Genomic DNA, 22,444 nt, shown 5'->3' on the forward strand with positions numbered 1-22,444 from the left:
GATCCTGTGCTACTGGGAATTATTCCAAACCTGATGCTATAATTGCCTAGCCAACTGAACTAACTCAGCCCTCTGAAATTATGCTCAACTATTATAAAATACTGGTTAGGCCTCAGCTGGAATATTTCAGATAATGCCCTTTTAAATATTGAAAGATTTGCATCTATATCACACCTTTCGTGACTTTAGGATGTCACAAGGTGCTTTACTACCAATGAAGTGCTGTTGTAATGTTAGAGACCTTGAACCTGCAACCACCTGATTCAGAAATGTGATTGCTACCATCTTGAGAATTTTGTTATTAGAATGGCACCAGAGATGAGCAATTTGAGTTATCTGGAGAATCTTGATAAACTGCGAGTGTTCTTGAAGCACAAGTGTACAGACGAGCTCAAAAACATGATTTTTATGAAGTGAATAAGGAGAAACTGTTTCCAATGATGGAAGAGTCGACAACCAAAGGACACAGAATTGAAGTAATCAGCTAAAGAACTAGAGGCGATATGAGAGGGGAAGAATCCAGTAAAGTGTGACCTGGAGTGTACTGCCTGATTCAGTAATCACTTTCAAAAAGGAATGATTTGCACAGCTATGAGGAAAGATCAGGACAGGAAATTGCATAACTCTGAGATGGTATTGGTGAAATAGGTCAAATTGCCTCTTTCTGTGCTGTTTTACTCCCATGGTTCGATGCTAAGCTTGATCAATTCCCTTCCTGTAAAGTGAAGGCCCATCTACAGCATTACTGATTACAAAAATCGCTCTGTTGTTGTCGAAAATAAACCTGTGATATAAAAATTGAGTGCAGTCGACACTAAGGATCACAGATAACTGTGATCATGGGTTATCATGGTCATTGTCATTTTGAAATACAAGCCTCATAAAAACATCTTCTTAGTAAGGCCCTTGTGTAACCATGTATACACATTCTTTGAAGTGCAGTCCATCATAGCTTAAATGCAACCTGACATATCTTTGCTCTATCCTGTACAGCTCAACTTCATTGTCCATGATCAGTGCACACAAATGCCCAGATTTAATACCATGCTGCTTTTAAGAAGTCCTGGCTGAGAGTGGGGGTGAGGTCATAGGGTGAAAATCTCTCCGACACCACAGTATGAGAAGCGCTGAAGCAAATCCAGGTGTGTGTAGGCTGGATGCCAAAATAATTATTGCAGAAAGTATTTCTCAGCTGCAGAAGTTGCCATTACAACTTCCTGTCCTCTTCGCTGCCTCAATAATGTCTGTCTCAGATAATCCTGGAAGCAGTCTGGTCATTCTCTGTCTAATTCACCAAGAAAGTGAGGTGCCAAAGAAGCAAATCCACGTGTTTCCCAACAGGAAACGTATGTAAATGGTCATTCAGAACTTGGTAGGTAGGTTGCAGAGAAGATAAAATACAACAGGAATTTATGATAAGATTGATTTTTGGGGCAGAAAACTGCTGGAAACAGGTAGCTGCCAAAAAAAGTTGCTTGCCCCAGTTACGCACTGAAAATGACACGGAACTTGTGTTTAAGCCTAAAAATCCACTTCACATTTTCAGTAGCACCACACCATGTTGCTGATTATGAGGACTTTCAATTATGTGTTACCTAATCCAATATACTGAACTGTTGGTAATTGTTTCATGAGCAAATGCAGTGCTGTTTTATACATAGCAAGATGTCACATGCAGCAATGAATTGAATGATCTATTCTTCAGATGTGTTGGATAAGAGAAATATAGGTCAAGATATTTGTAGGTCTACCTTTTTATCTTTGAATAATTGGCATGGGATATTTAATGGTTGATGTTCATGATAATGTGAGCTTAAGCAAACTTGGGAAGTTCATGCAGAGTTTGAGATATGTTGCATAGGAGAGCTGCAAAAACTAATTTGTATTGTGAAGCTAGTAAAACAATCATGGAGTCAATTTATAACATTATTCAGATGTCAAGATAAAGGGTACGTAGATTAGTGATTTCATTTATTATTGTCACATGTATACAATGAAAAGTATTGTTTCTTGTGCGCTAAATAGACAAAACATACCATACATAGGGAAGGAAAGGAGGAGTGCAGAGTGTAGTGCTGCAGCCACAGCTAGGATGTAGAGGAAGATCGACTTTATGCATGTTAGGTCCATTCAAAAGCCTGGCAGTAGCAGGGAAGAAGCTGTTTTGAGTCAGTTAGTATGTGCTCTCAGACTTTTGTACCTTTTTCCTGATGGAAGAAGGTGGAAGAGGCTGCGAATACCCTCGCCAGTTAGTCTGCGCAGGACCTGAATGCTTGTCTAGGTACCCCATCTAGGCCAATTGCATTCCATAGGTTGATTTTTGAGAAGGCTGCTGTGACGTCAGCAATGGCAACCCTGAATACAGGTTTGTCAGAGGTTTCCGGAACGGAGGCCATGCTCTCGGAGGAGGACGTGAATAATTTGCCGGGTGTTAGAGATGGAAAGGTGGTAGGACTGGAGGGTCTCGATGACATTACTGTTACTAGAGAGGCAGTGCTCGACAGACTGGAGGGGCTGATTGTGGACAAGTCGCCAGGACCGGATGGAATGCATCCGAGGGTTCTGAAAGAAATGGCGGAGGTGATAGTGGATGCCTTGGTGGTTATTTTCCAGACGTCGCTGGATTCCGGGGAAGTGCCGGAAGATTGGAAAACGGCTGATGTTACGCCGTTGTTTAAGAAGGGTGCCAGGCAAAAGGCAGGGAATTATAGGCCGGTTAGTTTAACGTCTGTTGTAGGTAAAATGTTAGAATCCGTCATCAAGGAGGAAATAGCAAGGCATCTTGAGGGGAATTGCTTGATTGAGCAGACGCAGCACAGTTTCGTTAAAGGGAAGTCGTGTCTGACAAATTTACTGGAGTTCTATGAGGATGTGTCTAGGGTGGTGGATAGAGGAGAGCCGGTGGATGTGGTCTTTCTGGATTTTCAGAAGGCGTTTGACAAGTTACCTCAAGAGGTTATTGCAGAAGGTCAGGGGACGTGGAGTTGGGGGTAGGGTGTTAGCGTGGATAGAGCTTTGGTTGTCAAATAGGAGGCAGAGAGTGGGAGTCAATGGGTGCTATTCGGATTGGCGGATGGTGACTAGTGGAGTGCCCCAGGGGTCGGTGCTGGGGCCTCAGCTATTTACCATTTATATAGATGATTTGGAGGAGGGAACCGAGTGTATGGTGTCGAAATTTGCTGATGACACCAAGATTGGAACGCCAAATTGTGCGGAGGGTGTGGAGAGTCTGCAGAAGGATCTAGATAGGCTGAGCGAATGAGCCAGGAACTGGCAAATGGAATTTAATGTTGGCACGTGCAAGGTGGTCCACTTTGGTAGGAATAATGGTAGGAAGGATTATTACTTACGGGGCGAAAAACTGCATCAGGCGACGGTGCAGAGGGACCTCAGGGTCCTTGTGCATGAGTCGCAAAAACCCAGCTTGCAGGTGCAGCAGGTGGTCAGGAAGGCGAATGGGATGCTGGCCTTCATAGCGAGGGGGATTGAATATAAAAGTAGGGAGGTCTTGCTGTGGCTGTATAGGGCATTGGTGAGGCCGCAGCTGGAGTAGTGTGTGCAGTTTTGGGCGCCGTACTTACGCAAGGATATTTTGGCCTTGGAGGGAGTGCAGAGGAGGTTTACTAGGCTGATGCCGGAGTTGAGGGGGTTGAGCTATGAGGAGAGGCTGAATAAACTAGGCTTGTACTCGTTAGAGTTTAGAAGAATGAGGGGAGATCTCATTGAGACGTATAAGATGATGAATGGGATGGATAGGATAGAGGTGGAGAGACTCTTCCCGCTCAGAAAGGATAGTAGGACGAGGGGGCACAGCCTCAAGATAAAGGGGGGGCGGTTTAGAACAGTTGAGGAGGAACTTCTTCACTCAAAGGGTGGTGAATCTCTGGAATTCTCTGCCCATTGAAGTGGTGGAGGCTGCCTCGCTAAATATTTTTAAGACGCGGGTTGATGGGTTTTTGATAAGAGAGGGGATTAAGGGTTATGGGGAGAGGGCGGGAATGTGGAACTGAGCCACGACAGATCAGCCATGATCTTGTTGAATGGCGGGGCAGGCTCGAAGGGCCAGATGGCCTACTCTTGCTCCTAATTTCTTATGTTCTTATGTTCTCTCACTGATCTCTTGCTCAAAACGGGCATAGGATGAATTGAGCTCATCAGGGAGGGGTGCATTGGAACCTGTTATGTCTTGCAGACCTTGCCATAGTTGGCAGGAGCCTGTGTGGCTAGCTTGGGACCCTAGCTTGGTCTGGTACTGTCTTTTGGCATCTTTGATGGATCTCCACAGATCATATCTGACTTTCTTGTATAGGTCTGGGTCGTCTGACTAGAACACCTCTGACCTGGACTTCAGCAGAGGATATTCCTGTTCATCCATGGTTTCCAGTTGGGAAACGCGCAGATTTGCTTCTTTGGCACACAGTCTTCTGCACAGTTACTAATGAAGTCAGTTACTGGAGTGACATACTTGTTCAGGCTGTGTAATAGTGGTCCAGGATGTTTGGTCCTCTTGTGGAACAGGAGGTGTTGGTGGTATCTTGGGCTTGAGCTTGGCCTAATTAAAGCCCCTGGTCATGAAGAACAAGGCCTCAGGATATTTCGTCCCTCAAAGCTATTTGTGATGGTATATATTTCGTCCAAAGTAGTCTTCATCTGCACGTGGGATGGAATGTAAACTGCTGTCAGCATAACACAGGTGAACTCCTGTGGTAGGTAGCAGGGGTGGCATTTTAGCGCCAGGTAAGGGCCTGTTTGTGCTGTAGTTTTTCTATGTTCTATGTCCAGGCACCACAAGGTGTTGATTAGGAGGCAGATCCCACCTCCCCTAGTTCTGCCTGAGGCACCTGTGCAGTCCATTCAGTGGAATGAGAAGCCTTGTTCTTCATGACCAGGGGCTTTAATTAGGCCAAGCTCAAGTGCGTTCTCCCAAGATACCACCAACACCTCCTGTTCCGCAAGAGGACCAAACATCCTGGACCACTGCTACACAGCCTGAACGAGTATGTCACTCCAGTAACTGACTTCATTAGTAAGTGTGTAGAAGACTGTGTGCCAAAGAAGCAAATCTGCGTGTTTCCCAACTGGAAATCATGGATGAACAGGCACAGCCTGGTGAAGCAGCCATGTCACTATGAAACAAAGCACACAGCAGTCCCTCAGTTCTCTTTGGAAAGTGAGTTGGTTTGTCTAGTTCGTCTAGCTTACTTTCCAGAGATCGACATTTGCTAGGAGTAAGCTAGGAAGGAGGAGATGCCTTGGGACCGCATTTTTCACTTTCACCTGCAGGCCTGCACACTTTCCACATTTCCTTGAGTGGTTGTTTCTTTTTGGGCCTGGGAAGACGGTGAGAGTAGTATGCAATATTGAGGGTATAGGTGTGTCCAGTGAGGTTCTGCGCTTTGGTCGGTGTGTGGATGGAGGAAAGTGAAAAGAGGCACAGTGGTTCGCCCTCCCACAGTCCACAGATATGCAGGTTAGGTGGATTAACCATAGTAAATGCACAGAGTTGTGGGATAGGGTGGGTGGGTGGGCCTGAATAAGGTATTGTTTTGGAGAGATGGTGTAAACTCAAGTGGATTCTATGGTCCTATGAAAAATCCATAGGAATTCACATCTTCAACAGCTTCGACAGTGCAGCTGCCACCTGAGATCTGAAGAAGCCCTAAATTTAATCAGACTAATATGTTAACCTGCAAAGACAACACGTGATGCTTTGTATGACATTCATTTAATCATTATTTAAGTAGACATTAGGACAGAACTTCACTTGGCCATGCTTGCATAACTAACAGCGTGTCAATGAACTTTGCCAACAGATGACCTCCAAAATCAGCCTTGCAATTTGACCTCTTTTCCGGTAACTGAATTTCCAGAATTTTTGTCAAGTTTCCCATGATAAAGTATGTTTGATTCTATTTGGTTACCTTTTCTTCCTCCAGAGCCAACTAAAACTTGAAGTCTGAGGTGTTTGTGCGCATTTCCAATTGGGAGTGTGCAGCACAACTTGTTGATAAAAGGCTTTGTGCCTAACAATGGCTAGCAGCATGTAGAACAGCAAAATAATCTCTCAAATTGGTTTGCAGCACTGATTGGAAGCCAGCACAGCCATTTTGGAACTCTGCATTGTTGGCAATGCCCTGTCCTAACCTCATACAGCTGAAAGCGATGTAAAATGTAACATAGCCCATTTCCCACCTCCTCCTTTCTTGTCTCCACCTGTGCTATTTAAAGAGTTCATTGAATATTTAAAGGTTGGTTGTTGGATTATTTCTTCTGGCTGCTGATGTTATTGTATATGTTCTTATTATTTTCCTGTACTTAAGTTTAAGTAATTACTTTTGTCTGGTTAATTTTGCTGTATTTTGTATTATTTAAAATACATTGCTGAAGGAAGTTGCTTTCAAAAGTGTGGCCTGATGGGGTTCCTCAAGGGATTGAACCTAAACAGAAGAATGAAAGGAAGCAAAGTAGAGCAGGATATTCTGAGAAGCGCGAACAGGATCAGAGGGAGAGAGAGATGCTCAGTAGGAGGCCACAATCACCAAAAGTCTTCTGGGAGCTATTATCTCACCTCAATTTCAATGCTGACCAGTACATGAGACAGCTTTGGCTCTTCAAAGAGATAGATTTCACTCGATCTCTTGCAGCCACAATGTTTGTCCAAAGCAGGGCATTATAGCATTGCCTACACTGTTGATATTTTCTCCAATGTCACTGGCTCCTTTTAAAGCTACTGCTGGAAATGTTAAGCAATACCTCTATTTACAGTGCAATATTAAATGGAAGGTCACAATCATGTTTCTCATTGTATAGAGAACCTCATTCATCTCTCTCCCTTTTGCCAAAAAGAGCAGGAAGAGTCAGTACACGGTTTTTGGATGCATCGCAGGCTTCCCCATGGTGCTAGTACACATTACCCTGAGTTCTCCTCCTCTCAACTGGGCCATGTTCATCAACAGAAAGGGATTCCATTTCCCTCGCGGGCAGCTGGTGTGCATCTACATGCTGTGCATCATGTAAATAAATGCCAGCTATCCTGACAGCATTCCTGATTATTTCATTCTGTGCTAATCTTTGTTGTATTTAAATCGGCTAGGCAAGCCACAGGTTGGCTATTCGGTGATTTGAATCTCCTTGTATGCAAATCATAAAGTTAATATACGGTGAACAAGCAGCACTAACAACAGCTTTTATTTTTTATAGCCCTGTTAAAATAATGAAATGTGTCAAGGTCTATCACAGGAACATTATCAAACAAAATATGACACCAAGCTGCATAGAGATTATTAGATCATATGACTGAAATTCTGGTCAAAGATGCAGTTTTGAGACAAATATCTTAAAGGAAAAAAGTAAGTTGAGAGGTGGGGGTAAAGAGGATCTTAGAGAGCTTAGACATCTGAACGCACAGCCACCACTAGTGGAACACTTAAAACCAGGCCAGAATCGAAGGAGCATTAATATCCAAGATGTTTTGGGGTTGGGGATGTTGTGTAGGAGTTAGGCCATGAAACCATTTGAAGACCAGGATGAGAATTTTCAAATCAAAACATTACTTGAAGCCAATCCAGTTTCCTTCCACAGTCCAAAGATGTGCAAGTTGCTAAATTGCCCCTTGTGTCCTGGCTTGTGTAACTTAGAGGAATTAGCCATGGGAAATATGTGGGGTTATGGGTGAGATTGTTGGTGCAGACTCAATAGGCTGAATGGCTGCCTTCTGCACTGTAGGAATTCTATGGTTCAGTGTGATCGCAGATTGTTGCCAAGGACATTATTAGTGAGGGAACAGAATTTGGAGCAAGAACTGATCTAGTCTGACTCCAGTCTTTCCAATATTTAATTGGATTAAATATCTGCAATTAGGAAAGCAAATGTATATTAGCCTTTGAAAATGAGAGTAAATAAATATTGCTGCAATTATATAGGGCTTTAATGAAACCATATCCCAGGTATTGTGCATAGTTTTGGTTTCCTTACCAAAAGGACAGATTTGACATTAATATTTTAAAATTCAAATATGCAATAATATATTTAATGGATGTAATAACTCATTGATTAAAATAAATGAACAGAGGAGCTCTGTGATCTTTTAAAGTTTAACTGCAAGCTTTTTTTTATGTAGTTTTACTTTATCAAGAATTTATCTATAATGAGAATCTGCTGTTTTCATCTCACTCTATTACATTAGATGCCTCTTGGGAGATCATAGTGTTGAAATCAAAATAGCATATTGTTGGAGATGTATACCAAATTGGTAAATTATGGATGAAATGGTTAGGTATAACTCGAGCAGAAATTCTCAAGTATATTATACTTTTCAATCTTTTATGCTTCCCTTCTAATCTAGTTGAGCAATTTTTATTAAGAAACTATAGCCAAGATTGTGTCCCTGTTTGCCACGGGCTTAAATGACGATAAGGGTGCGAAATCTTACAAGAGATCAAAAATGAGATTTGCACCAGTAGATCTCATGACCTCATTGTTCACTAACCCCCCCATTGCTGCTATATCATCCCCTCCACATTTGGACGTCACCTTAGACGAGGTTTATAACGCGTCGAGAGCAATGTGAAGCAGGCAAAACAAACCTATCGGGGGCACACAGGTAAGTGTAGCCCTGGGGGAGAGACATGTATGCTGCTTTTCTCATGTGAGCCAACACTTTGGGGGAAAAAAAACAAAATTCTGCCATATATCTCCATTGTTTTCAATTTTGTACATCTTGGCGTAATAGAATTGTATGTATTGGGTTTAATTTACTATAGTTTTTCTTACTCACAGATTTTGTCTGAATTCTTCTGTGGTTTTAGCTACATGATCAGGTGTTACTGCCACCTGTCCAACCATTAGTTATCATCTGCAAATTTGACCAACTTGCATTGCTCCTCTGAATTCATATTGTTTGTATAGATGGGAAGTGTGGGATGCCAGCACAGGTTTTGGAAAGAAATGAAAGCTTTGGAGCAGGTAAAGAGATATAATAGAAGGGTCAAAGGGTGAGGGATCATGGGTTACATGGAGAAATGAGGGTAGTTGTTCTTAGAACAGAGAAGACTAAATGATTTAAACATTTTATCAAATGTCCTTTTAAGAGTTTTAAGTAAAATAAATAAAGAGAAATTGTTTCAAATGGCTGAAGGATTGATAATATTAGGGCACTAATTTAAGGTGCCTGACAAAAGAACCAGATTTAAAACAAGGATATTTTAAAGAGTGAGGGAAAGATTTTAAAATGCACAGTCTGGGTCGTGTGAACAGATTTAGTAGTTTCACAAGGGAATTGAATAAATATTTGAAGAAAAAAATATTGTATATAGGGAAAGGACAGAGCAGTGAGACTAACTGGATTACTCTTCAAAAGAGTCGGTGCAGATTTGATGGCTGAATGATGGCCGTCTGCACTGCACTTCAAAATCTTTCGGCCCTTTTTTCTTGTCCTGGCTAACTGTTTATGTGCAGCTTTGGGAAACAATTTGCTTGTTGTGCAAGACATGTCAGTGCCACCAGACTGGTGTTTGTATGAACATGACTTTGTTCTAGCTATGTTGACACATTGCAACACTTCAATGTTTATTATCACTGACGTTTTCCTGAGATTATGTATATGCTATTTATGCACTTTTTCTCTCTGTGCTGGCAATAGAGTCCAGGGGCTGCATCTTAATTTCAAGTGGTCCTGGACAACAGAAAAATGAAGAAATTCTTTGGCTCGTGTTATCAACCTTGGCCAGACCCTCAAGTTGTTTGAGATTTGATGAGGATATAATGACATTTTGTTGAAAGTGGACAGGGTTCAAGACACTTGCTCAGTGGAAAAAAGGCACAAGATTCCACTCTGAACAAACAACAATAAAACTTCACAAGGTTAGAAAGATAAAACAATTTAAAATTTCTATCTTGCCCTCTAACATTCAAGGTAAGTATGAATTACATGTGAATTAACAGGTAAACAGTGGTCAAACATACCACACTGCACATTAAATGTCACGTACCTGAAACAAATTACATGGATTTCTCAGCAGCACACTGAGATGTTTGCAACACTGAATCAACCAATCTCACGGAAACTTCATCTCTGTCCTGAGGGATTCCAGCTTCACCTTTTGAAAATCGCACCTTGGAATTCTCTTAAATGTTATTTTAAAACTGAAAGCCTAATGACCCACCTTGCAGGGTTTCAATCTCACCTTCCGAGATTGCATTCCCCTGGATTCCTGAGTACACGCAAACATCTGACGAACACAATTTCAGCTGTGCCAAGCAGATCACTACTGCTGCAAAGCAGCACTTTTGCCCAGTGGTCTGCGGCACAATGTTACCAATGTTCAGCTGCCTCCTTGGATCTTTCAGGGCTTTTATTAAGCTCCTTTCAATTGCCAAACTTGGAGAGCATCAATAATAGTCCACTTCCACAGTTTCAATCTCATCTCCCAAAATTTTGTTCCCCTGGACACTTAAGTATATACCTGTTCACCAAATTACTGGGACAGTTTCAGATCTTTGGACATGCCATGCTAAAGCTCCAAAGGGATAAATTATCAGGGCACCTTATGCGCCTGTTTTACTTATAGTCTACTCCCTGCAATCTGGCTCCTGTTTTTATCCCTTAACTAGGAATTCCTTTTAGGATGTACCCCCCCACCACCACCACCACCATACACACGTGCACACACTGCCGCTGCCCATCTTGACTGAGATGTTTGCTGGCTGTGGTGCTCCACAAAGGACACGACTTGAGTCTTTGGGTCTTTTCTGTCTCCCCTCAATGTGCAGGCACCCCGGCCTGAAGGAAGTAAAGATGTTGAACTGCTCGTGTGCAGTCCACTCCCACCTTGCACAGAAAGTCTGGAGTTCCTGACCTCAACTCAAACTCAGCATTGAGTTCAATAACAACTAGCAGTGAAGATTCTCAGTACAAACAAATTCAAATGTTTGCAAGCCAACTATTTTGCTCAATTATGTAAAAAAAAATGTGGGAGCTATAGTGTTGGACAACCATAGCTTGTATTTATATAGCATCTTTAATGTAATAAAACATTCCAAAACACCTTATTTTATTTTATAATGCTGTATGACACCTAGCCACATAAGGAAATATTAGGGCAGATGACCAAAAGGTTTTAGATTTTAGGAAGGGTCCTAAAAGAGAAGGAAATCTTGCCAACTGGCATTGCTTTTCTGAATTGAGATTGTTTATATATTTGGGAAATGTGAGGCCCCAGCACCAGCTTGAGCCACTGAAAGTGTGGAGGTTGCACATTCTCCCCAAGTCTGCATGGGTTTCCTCTGGGTGCTCTGGTTTCTTCCCACAGTCCAGAGATGTGAGGGTTAGGTTGATTTGCCATGTAAAATTTCCCCTTAGTGTCCTGGGATGTGTAGATTAGAGGGGTAAATGTGTGGGGTAGTGAGGATAAGGCCTAGCCGGGATTGTTGTTGGAACAGACTCGATGGGCCAAATGGTCTCCTGCACTGTAGGGTTTCTATGACTCAGTACCAATCCTGGATCAATTCAGCTGGAGTTTTCCATCCAATTCTGACCTCATAGGTTTGGAAAGAAATGAAAGCTTTGGAGTAGAAAAGAGAATGGTTCCAAAATGAGGGATCACAGTCAAATAAGAAGCAGAGATGGTTGTTCTTAGAATGGAGAAAATTAAATAAGATTTGATCTGTATTTAGAACCCTGCTGATGTTAGGCATGAGGTTATTCACAAACCCAGAAGCATAACTTGGAACACCTGATCTTGAGAGTGTGTTTTTACAATTTGGTATAATGTGAGGATAGACACACAAAGCAGTGAGGGAAAGGTTAAGTTTTATAACTACTCAAAAAAAAGTTTATTAACATGTAAAAGAGCGCGATACAAAACAAAGATGCACTTAACTGCAATAATGGATGCATGTGTAAATGAGCCTGTTCTAATCTCACTGTTCCTGAGCCCTGCACAATCTCCTTTGTCTCAGAACGATCATCCCATACAGTATAATTTTGCTAAATCCAGCAAATACTTATCACTCACTAGGTATCTATAAGTTTAACAAGCTGTCTTCAGTTCCATGTAGTTTTTCTGAGGTTTTTAAAACTGCAACTTCAAGCCTAGACTTCTACTTTCTAAGAGAGTTCAGCTTTCCAGCATGGCTTTGATCATAAACATTTTTCCACTTTACTTATTATGCTTTCCATCTCTCCTGTCAGTACAGAGCTCCTGGTTACTGATACTTGTCTGGTGGCATAGCGTAATTTCACTGGACTATTAATCCAGAAACTCAGGCTAATGTTCTTGGGACATGAATTCAAACTGCACCATGGCAACTGGTGGAATTTAAATTCAATTAATAAAATCCAAATTAAAATTCTTCTCAGTAATAACAGTTCTGATTATAGTTGGAAACACTCTCCAAGTACAATGTTCAAAGAGGACATGCATATGATTTTTAAAAAGGTGGGCTGATGTACTACATTTACTTTTCAATCCGCCCCTTTGCAAAGTAAGTAGAAAGGGTCAAGAGTTTTAAGTTTTTAGGTGCCCAGATCACCAGCAACCTGTCCTGGTACCCCCATGCCAACGCTTAAGAAAGCCCACTAATGCCTCTATTTTCTCAGAAGATTAAGGAAATTTATCACGGCAGCTACGACTCTCACCAGCTTCTACAGATGCACCATCGAAAGCATTCTTTCTGGTTATGTCACAGCATGATATGGCTCCTGCTCTGCCCAAAACCGCAAGTAACTACAAAAAGGTTGTGAATGTAGCTCAATCCATCACACAAACCAGCCTCCCATCCATTGACTCTGTCTACACTTCTCACTGCCTCAGTAAAGCAACCAGCATAATTAAGGATGCCATGCACCCCAGACATTCTCTCTTCCACCTTCTTCCTTCAGGAAAAAGATACCCACTCAAGGACAGCTTCTTCCCTGCTGCTGTCAAACTTTAGAATGGATTACCTTACGTTAAGTTGATCTTTCTCTACACCCTAGCTATAACTGTAACACTACATTCTGCATGCTCGTTTTCTTCTCTATGAATGGTATGTTTTGTCTGTATAGCATGCAAAAATCAGTACTTTTCACTGTTAATACATGTGACAATAGTAAATCAAATCAAATGACTCGCTTTAGAAATCAGGTTTTGGGTACATACATGTGAATTATATTCACTTGTCTTTACTTTGAACTCATCTCCTCTACAATTTGGACATCTAAATTTCTGTACTTCTGTTGTTCCCCACTTCACTCATGTACATGTATTTTAACCTTGCTTCTAAGCAACCAAAACCTCTTCAGAGAGCTGCACTCTTATCAATTTCTCTTTCATCCCATTTTTCAAAGTTTAATTTATCCAAGCTTCTTTAATCATTACTTTATTCCATTCTTAAATCTTTATTCAAGCATTTAAAATAGTGAAGAGTTTAAATGGAAACAGTAAAGGGCAAAGGCTTGAGGTGATATAGCAAAAGAAACTAGGCAAAATGAGGGAAACATTTTTTCACTAAGTGGGAAGGATTTGAAATGGATGGATTTGTGGAGGAAATTCCAAAATTTGGGGCCCTGATAGATGAAGGCATGACCACCATTGATGAAGCCATTAAAGAAGAGCAGATTATGCTTGAGGATTTCTTCTAGAGTTGGAAGAGATTACGAAGTAAGGAGGGGCAAGGCCTTGAAGGGATTCAAAAACAAGGATGAGAATTTTAAAATAAGACATTTTTTAACAAGAGTTACTACAGGTCAAACACAAGGTGATAGATGAATGACATTTGGTGCATGTTAGGAAATGGACAACCGAGTTTAGGATGTTTTCTATGTTTCTTTTTTAGATTTAGCTTTTGGTGCTGAAGGGATCATGGGACATGGGGGGAGGCAGCATCAGGATATTGAATTTGATGATCAACCATGATCAAAATGAATGGCAGAGTAGGCTCACAAGGCCTACTGCTATTCTATTTTCTATGTTTCTATGACCTCAGGTTTACAGGTAGAATGTGGAAGACTGGCCAGGAATGCATTATAGTAGTCAAGCCATCTTATAGTAGAAAATTGATGACCATCATTGGTGAGTTATGCTAGAGGTTGCATATGTTAACATAAGAACATAAGAAATAGGAGCAGGAGTAGGCCATCTAGCCCTTCGAGCCTGCCCCGCCATTCAATAAGATCATGGCTGATCTGTCGTGGCTCAGTTCCACTTTCCCGCCCTCTCCCCATAACCCTTAATCCCCTCTCTTATCAAGAACCCATCAACCCGCTTCTTAAAAATATTTAGCGAGGCAGCCTCCACCACTTCAACGGGCAGAGAATTCCAGAGATTCACCACCCTTTGAGTGAAGAAGTTCCTCCTCAACTCTGTTCTAAACCGCCTCCCCTTTATCTTGAGGCCGTGCCCCCTAGTCCTACTGTCTTTTTTGAGCGGGAAGAGTCTCTCCACCTCTATCCTATCCATCCCATTCATCATCATATACGTCTCAATGAGATCTCCCCTCATTCTTCTAAACTCTAACGAGTACAAGCCTAGTTTATTCAGCCTCTCCTCATAGCTCAATCCCCTCAACTCCGGTATCAGCCTAGTAAACCTCCTCTGCACTCCCTCCAGGGCCAAAATATCCTTGCGCAGGTGCGGCGCCCAAAACTGCACACAGTACTCCAGCTGCGGCCTCACCAATGCCCTATACAGCTGCAGCAAGACCTCCCTACTTTTATATTCAATCCCCCTCGCTATGAAGGCCAGCATCCCATTCGCCTTCCTGACCACCTGCTGCACCTGCAAGCTGGGTTTTTGCGACTTATGCACAAGGACCCCGAGGTCCCTCTGCACCGTCGCCTGCTGCAGTTTTTCGCCACGTAAGTAATAGTCCTTCCTACCATTCTTCCTATCAAAGTGGACCACCTCACACTTGCCAACATTAAATTCCATTTGCCATTTCCTGGCCCATTCGCCCAGCCTATCTAGATCCTTCTGCAGACTCTCCACACCCTCCGCACAATTTGTCTTTCCCCCAATCTTGGTGTCATCAGCAAATTTCGACACCCTGCACTCGGTTCCCTCCTCCAGATCATCTATATAAATGGTAAATAGCTGAGGCCCCAGCACCGACCCCTGGGGCACCCCACTAGTTGAGCAGCAGCAGCCCATTTTTTAAAAGTTACATGCATGCCCTCCTTGAATATTGTATTTGCACACTGTTTCCAACTATAATCAGAACTGTTATTTCTGAGGCTAGCTTTAATTTAAATTTTGTTAATTGAATTTACATTCCCCCAGCTTCCATGGTGCAATTTGAACCATGTCCCAAGAACATCCATGTCTGAGTCTAGATTACTAGTCCAGTGAAATTATGCTATGTCACTATCTCCCCTTGATACAATCTTATTTTCTAATGCCTCATTTCTCTTGCCTTGTTTGACATTGAATTCACGGACTTTCTGGATTCTTCTGTTTATTTCTCAATCCTATAATCGAATTGGGTAAGGAGATACCCTGTTTGCCTTGTTTTTCACAAAGTCCCAGACAGCCTGTGGTCCACACCATGCCATTATCAACCTAGAGCAATTTGTGGGCAATGTTTTTTAAAAACCTAATCTTAAAAGTAACTAACAGGGCAGGCTAATATTTTCAGAAAATTTACCCAGCACAATATCCAATCAAAAAAATCAGAGAACATAAGGCTGTCAACTACTAAGTCTTCCCTTACACCACTCCAGACTTTAAAGAATTTTATATTCCTCCCAGCAAATAAATGTTTAACCAGTTCCAGACCCTCCATGATCCTGACACACACAACACCCAAGATTGGTGTAAGGGGCAGGTTCAAGTGTTTCTAAGAGGAAGTTGCATAGTATTTCCTCAAAGTTGTGGTGAGTGAGGAATTTTGTAACATTATATTTTAGCTATCTTGAACAACAAAACACAACTGTAATTCATTCTACAATAGAAATTATACAATTTATCAAACCTGATATTCTAAAACTGTAATAAGTATTCACAAAAGTAGTATAAAAGCAAATTACTGCAGATGCTGGACTCAGAAACCAAAAGAGAAAATGCTGGAAAATGTCAGCAGCTCTGGCAGCTGATCTTTCAAGTCCAGATGACTCTTTGTCAAAGCTAAAAGGCATAGGAAGTGGGAGGTATTTACACTGCAGGGGGAGGGAATGAGGTCTGAGTGATAGCCATTAGAAATCTGGGGAAAAGACTGCTAATAGCTGTCCACGGAGAGAATAAAGGGTGTGAATGGCCAAAAGGCAGAGAAGCTGTAAACTCAGACAAATGGAGATGTTGGTGGGGGGGAGGGGAACAGAGGTAGAATGTAGAAAAGAGTAAGTGGGGGAGAAAAGATAAGGGAAAATAAAGTTGGGGAAGGAAAGAGGGGGGGGGAAGAAAAATGAAGAAAGACCATTTTTGAAAAAAAAGTAAAGAACAGTAAAAAATTAAATAAAATTGAATGAAAATAAAGGGGGCCGAGGTGGGGTAGAGCAAATCATGTGAAGTTGTTGAATTCTGTTGAGACCAGAAGGCTGTATAGTGCCTAGCTGGAAGATGAAATCTTATCTCATCCCATCCAACTTCACCCCCCCCCACTTCCCTTTTTCTCCTCCCGTTACCCTTTTCTACATTCTACCTCTGTCCCATTCCCCCCTCCTCCAACATCTCCATCTGTCACAGCTGACAGCATCTTTGCCATTTGGCCATTCACACCCTTTATTTTCTCTGTGGACAGCTATTAGCAGTCTTTTCCCCTGGTTTCTATGGCTATGACTCATCTTTCATTCCCTCCCTCTGCAGTATAAGTATCTTCCACTTTCTATGCCTTTTAGCTTTGACAAAGGGTCACCTCGACTTGAAACGTCAGCTCGTTTGTCTCCTTACGGATGCTGCCAGACCTGCTGAGATTTTTCAGCGTTTTCTGTTTTGGATTCATAAATGCAAACTTGTTACATTACTTCACTTTTCCAATAAATACTGTACTGGCAGAATCTTGAGGCATTACAATTAAAGTACTGCAACAGTTATATTGGCCTGACAATATTGTGAGACTCAAGACTGAAATTCAGCCCTTATGGATTACAAATATCTTGTTTCCAGAGAGGACCTTTTTTCTGGTACTGACTCCATATGTGTCAGACCAGATAAACAAAACCCCACCAACAAGCTCATTCATAAATAAAAATGCAAATTTGTCTTTTCGAACACAAAAAGCTACAGTTGCTAGAAGAATCCAATTACAATAGAATAACCAAAATACCTTATTTAGACCATGGCTCAACCCTGATGTGAGGTCAATAATACAATGGCCATCTTTACTCCTGCTAATAAATATTAACAGAAGTTCAAACTGACTTTTGAGAGAAACATCTTGAGAAGCTTCGAGGCTGACAACTTCGAAGAGAGAATCCTGCAAAGGAGCCATTGCTATACAGCTTAAATATATACCTGTAATACCTTGCAAGAGGTGCAAGGACTTTGTTTTTAACCTGTTCCCCCACCAAATTCATGGAAGAATTCCTGCTTTGACATCTTTACTTCTAACCAATACATCAACATTACCATGAAACATTGGACTTGCAATGTAAATTAGAGTTGAATTCAATTTTTATAACTGTTTAAACCTCACTATATCTAGTTGTGTCAGATGGTGTAATTGAGTTGTGTAAGTGAGATATCAAGCTTTTTTAACCTTCAGGGCAAGTGTGTGAGAGAAATAGAACAACTTTATTCATTTTTAATACACAATAGCTTGCTACAGAGTTATTTAGATTGACTCAGTCAATTGAGGGTAGGAAATTACACACATCCACATACATTTGATTCTGGGCAATTAAAAGCTAACATATTAAAGTGGCCATGTGAGTAAATGAAATGTAAAGTTGCCACAGTCCCAGATGACCATAGGCTGCTCTCCCATTTGAGAGAGCTAACTGGTGGTGATTTAGCCTGAGGATCACCACGCCTCAGGCAAGGGGCAAGGTTTAGAAGGCAGGACCTTCATGATTAACCTCAGCCTGTACGGAAGTTTGAACCTGTGCTGTTAGTGTCGCTGTGCATCATTAACCAGCTGTCTAGTCAACTGCGCTAAACCGTTTTCCGTGAGAATACAGTATTAGTGTACAGCTGCCCGGTGTGCTTAAGCAAAATTTATTTTTCAGTAGTTTAAAGGATGCAATAATTCATTTGTTAAAAATAAATGAACAAATAAAGTTTAAAAAATGTTTCAAATTTCAAAACATAACGTCAAATCATGGAGGAATGGTAGAAACAGTTGTTTGTACCATTTCTACTAATCTTCTGAATGTTTAGTGGGATTTTGCAGAAATTTTTTTTGGCCTATCTTGTTTTGCTTTTTGATAAATCAGCTGTGCATTTTTTGATCTTGTTTTGGAACCCACTGATTTTTGTTTTCCTATTTATCCCTATTTTAGTGGTATGAAAGAGTGACATAACTTATGATCAGCTAAGCTCTATAAAGTTACTGCTTTAATTTAGATACGTGTCAGAATATTTGGAATTCTCTGCCCCAGAGGGTTGTACATCATTGTAGTTTTTCTTCATCTTCTTCCTGAAACTCATTGCCCACAAAGGTGGTGGAAGAAGAGATGATCAATGACTTCTATAGGAAATTGGAAAGCCAATTAATGGGAATAAACCTGCAACATTGAGAATAGAGAGGAAGAATAAGAACATAAGAACATAAGAAATAGGAGCAGGAGTAGGCCTTCGAGCCTGCCCCGCCATTCAATAAGATCATGGCTGATCTGTTGTGGCTCAGTTCCACTTTCCCGCCCTCTCCCCATAACCCTTAATCCCCTCTCTTATCAAGAACCCATCAACCCGCTTCTTAAAAATATTTAGCGAGGCAGCCTCCACCACTTCAACGGGCAGAGAATTCCAGAGATTCACCACCCTTTGAGTGAAGAAGTTCCTCCTCAACTCCGTTCTAAACCGCCTCCCCTTTATGAACTGGATTGCCCCACAGCACTGGCATCACTTGAGGGGCTGAATGGTCTCCTGTACCATTCAATGAAGAGCGCAGGAGGCCATGCCTGGAGCAACACCAGTCATACCAAAAAAATGAGGTGTCAACCTGGTGACGCTACATCATAAGACTACTTCTGTGCCAAACAACATTAGCAGCAAGTGATCAATAGAGCTAAACAATCTCAAAACCAATTGATTGGATCCCATTTTGAATGGTGGTGAACAATTAAACAGTTCTATGCAGGAAGAGTGTCCTCAACTATCCCCATCCTCAATGGGGGAGCCCAGCATATCAGTGCAAAAGGTGAGGCTGAAGCATTTACAACGACCTTCAGCCAATGATCCATCACGGCCTCCTTGGGAAGTCCCCAGCATTGTAGGTCAATTTGATTTACTGCACGTGATATCAAGAAACAACTGAAGGCAGTGGATACAGCAAAGGCTTTGGACCCTTACCACATTCCAGCACTGAGGACTTGTGCTCCAGAACTTGCTGCGCCCCAAGCCAAGCTGTTCCAGTACAGCTACAATGCTGGCAACCACCCAGCAATATGAAACATTGCCCAAGTATATCCTGTACAAACAAAAGCAGTAAAATTTAAACCCATCCAATTACCATCCCATCAGCCGATTCTAGATCATTAGAAAAGAGTTAGAAGGGGTCATCAATAGTGCAATCAAGTAGTTCTTGCTTAGCAATAACCTCACTGATGCTCATTTTTGGGTTCCACCAGGGTCATTCAGTTCCTGATAACATTATAGCCTTGATCCAACACATGGACAAAAGTGCTCAACTCCAGGTGAAGTGAGAGTGACTGCCTGTTACATCAAAGTAGCGTTTGACTGACTGTGGCATCAAGGGACCTGAGCAGGACTGGAATTCATGGAGGAAAATTCTGCATTGTTAGAGTCATACATATTGCAAAAGAACATGATTGTAGTTGTTGGAAGGTCAAACGAGGGTAATGACCTAGGCCCAACCATCTTCATCTGCTCTTCCTTCCATCTTAAGATCAGAGGTGAGAATGATCTGATATTCAGCATCATTTGCGACTCTTCAGATTTTATAGATGCACCATAGAAAGCATCCTTTCTGGTTGTATTACAGCTTAGTATGGCTCCTGACTCCAAGAAACTACAAAGGTCATGAATGAAGCCTATTCCATCACGCAAACCGGGCTCCCATCCATTGACTCTGCCTACGCTTCCTGTTGCCTTGGGGAAAGCAGCCAGCATAATCAAGGACTCCATGCATCCTGGACATACTCTTCTACCTCTTACATTAGGAAAAAAATACAAAAGTCTGAGGTCATGTACAAACTGATTCAAGAACAGCTTCTTCCTTGCTGCCATCAGTCTTCTAAATGGACCTACCTTGCATTAAGTTGATCTTTCTTTACACCCTAGCTATGACTGTAACACCACATTCTGTACTTTCTCCTTTCCTTCTCTATATACGGTATGCTTTGTCAGCATAGCATGCAAGAAACAATACTTTTTGACTGCATATTAATGTATGTGATAGTCATAAATCAAATCAAATCAATCAGTCCATGTCCAAATTCAGGAAGACCCAGAAAATATCCAGGACTGACGTGGCAAGTAACATTTGCATCACAAGTGCCAGACAATTACTATATCCAACAAGAAAGAACCTAACCATTGAGTAGAAACTGAATTGGATCAATCATCTAAGTTCCATAGCTACAAGAGCAGATCAGGAGTTGGGAACCTTATGGCAATTAACTTGCGTCCTGACTCCCCAAAGCCTGTCCACAATGCACAAGTCAGGAGTGTGGTGGAATAATCGCTCCATGCCTGGGTGAATGCAGTTCCAACAATGCTTAAGAAGCTTGACACCATACAGGACAAAGCAGTCTGCTTGTATTGTAATCCAAGCAGAAACCTTCACTGCTTGCACCATCGACGAACAATGACAGCAGTGTGTACCATCTACAAGTTGCACAGTCGGAACTCACCAAGCCCTTTTGGCCAACATCCTCCAACCCACAACTGCTACCATCTAGAAGGATGAGGGTGGCAGGCACATGAAAACACTACCACCTGGAAATTTCTCTCCAAGTCACTCACCATCCTGACTTGGAAATATATCACCATTCCTCCACTGTCACTGATTAAAAATTCTGGAACTCCCTCCCTAATGGCACCAGATGTATCTAAAATACTGACTGCAGCGGTTCAAGAAGGCACCTCACCACCACCTCTCGAGAGTAATTAGGAATGGGCAATAAAACTGATCTATTCAGTAATGCCCATATCCTAGGAATTAATTTTTAAAAAATTATTCTGATTCATGTCCTGAAATCGATATTCACACAATATTCCTCTTCCTATTTGTATGAATACGGGGGTTTTGATGGACAGGGAGGAATTATTTCCACTAACAGGAGATTCAGGATTCGCAGCAAAGATAAATAACAAAAATACTGAGGGAGAAAGAAGAGAAATGTTTTTATGCAGCATGTTGAGGTTAGGAACTGGATTGTAATATCTGAATCGATGGTAGAAGCAGATTCCACAGCAACTTACAAAAGGGAATAGGATATTTATATGAATTGGAGAAGTTTGCTTAATGTGGTTGTGTGCATGCTACAATGGAAGTACATGGAATTAATGGAAAAGTGGTGGTCTAGTTGTGCATTTGGCACACCGGACTGTTGGTGAACGGTATTGTTCATTGTGGGAGTGGTTTGCCAATGATTTTAAATTTGGAAAAATATCTAGTGTTGAGCGTAGTTTTAGACTTCAGGATGCCATATGCAGGATATGAAATGGGCTGAAGCAGGGAAAATGGAGTTTGGTGTGGAGAAGGATGAAATGATGCAGTTTGGGAGAACCAATATGGAAAGACGACATATGAAAAGTGGCATGATTTTGAAAAATATGGATGAGCATGGAGACTTTGTTCATATGTTCAAAACCTTAAAATGTGCCATGACAAGTCGATAAGGTGGTTAAAAAGGCATTTAAATTGCTTTTCAATTTGGGCATAGAATGTAAATATAAAGAAATCAACCTTGAATATTAAGTTGCTGGTTGTTCATCATTTCAAATATGGTGGCAGTTTTACATAACGCTGTTTGGCCTTAGGGCACAGAAGATGCTTATCAGGATGTTACAAGTGATGACTGCAGTTACGAGGACAGGTTGGCTGTTCTTCTCGTAACATAGAAGATTTAAGAGGTAACACAGTTTGTAGGTGAGAACAGGAAGTTAAAAAGTGACATAGACTAAATCTTGGAATTTAGTGGAGCCCTGATGGTAGGGTGTGGGGAGCAGGAGGATCAGGTGGAAGTACTTGCATTAGATTGTCAGCGTCATAAAAACTTTCCCCAGTTCAGTTGATGAGAAGTCAGCTGACTGAAGACATGATGTCAGTTAGATTAATTAATGAGCCCAGTGGAATTTACTGGTGAAATTTATGGGATGAGATAGTTGATACAGGCACTCAGTGT

General features: G+C 41.6%; 1 protein-coding gene across 2 annotated transcripts in view; it reads left to right on the top strand.

Moving 5' to 3' along the window:
* Window positions 1-22,444, top strand: part of LOC145357997 (mannosyl-oligosaccharide 1,2-alpha-mannosidase IA-like) — a 139,237-nt gene that overhangs the window by 70,149 nt on the left and 46,644 nt on the right. The window lies entirely within an intron of this gene.

This window comes from Carcharhinus amblyrhynchos, chromosome 24 (genome assembly GCF_965287045.1).
Source record: "Carcharhinus amblyrhynchos chromosome 24, sCarAmb.v2.hapA, whole genome shotgun sequence".
Classification (NCBI taxonomy): domain Eukaryota; kingdom Metazoa; phylum Chordata; class Chondrichthyes; order Carcharhiniformes; family Carcharhinidae; genus Carcharhinus; species Carcharhinus amblyrhynchos.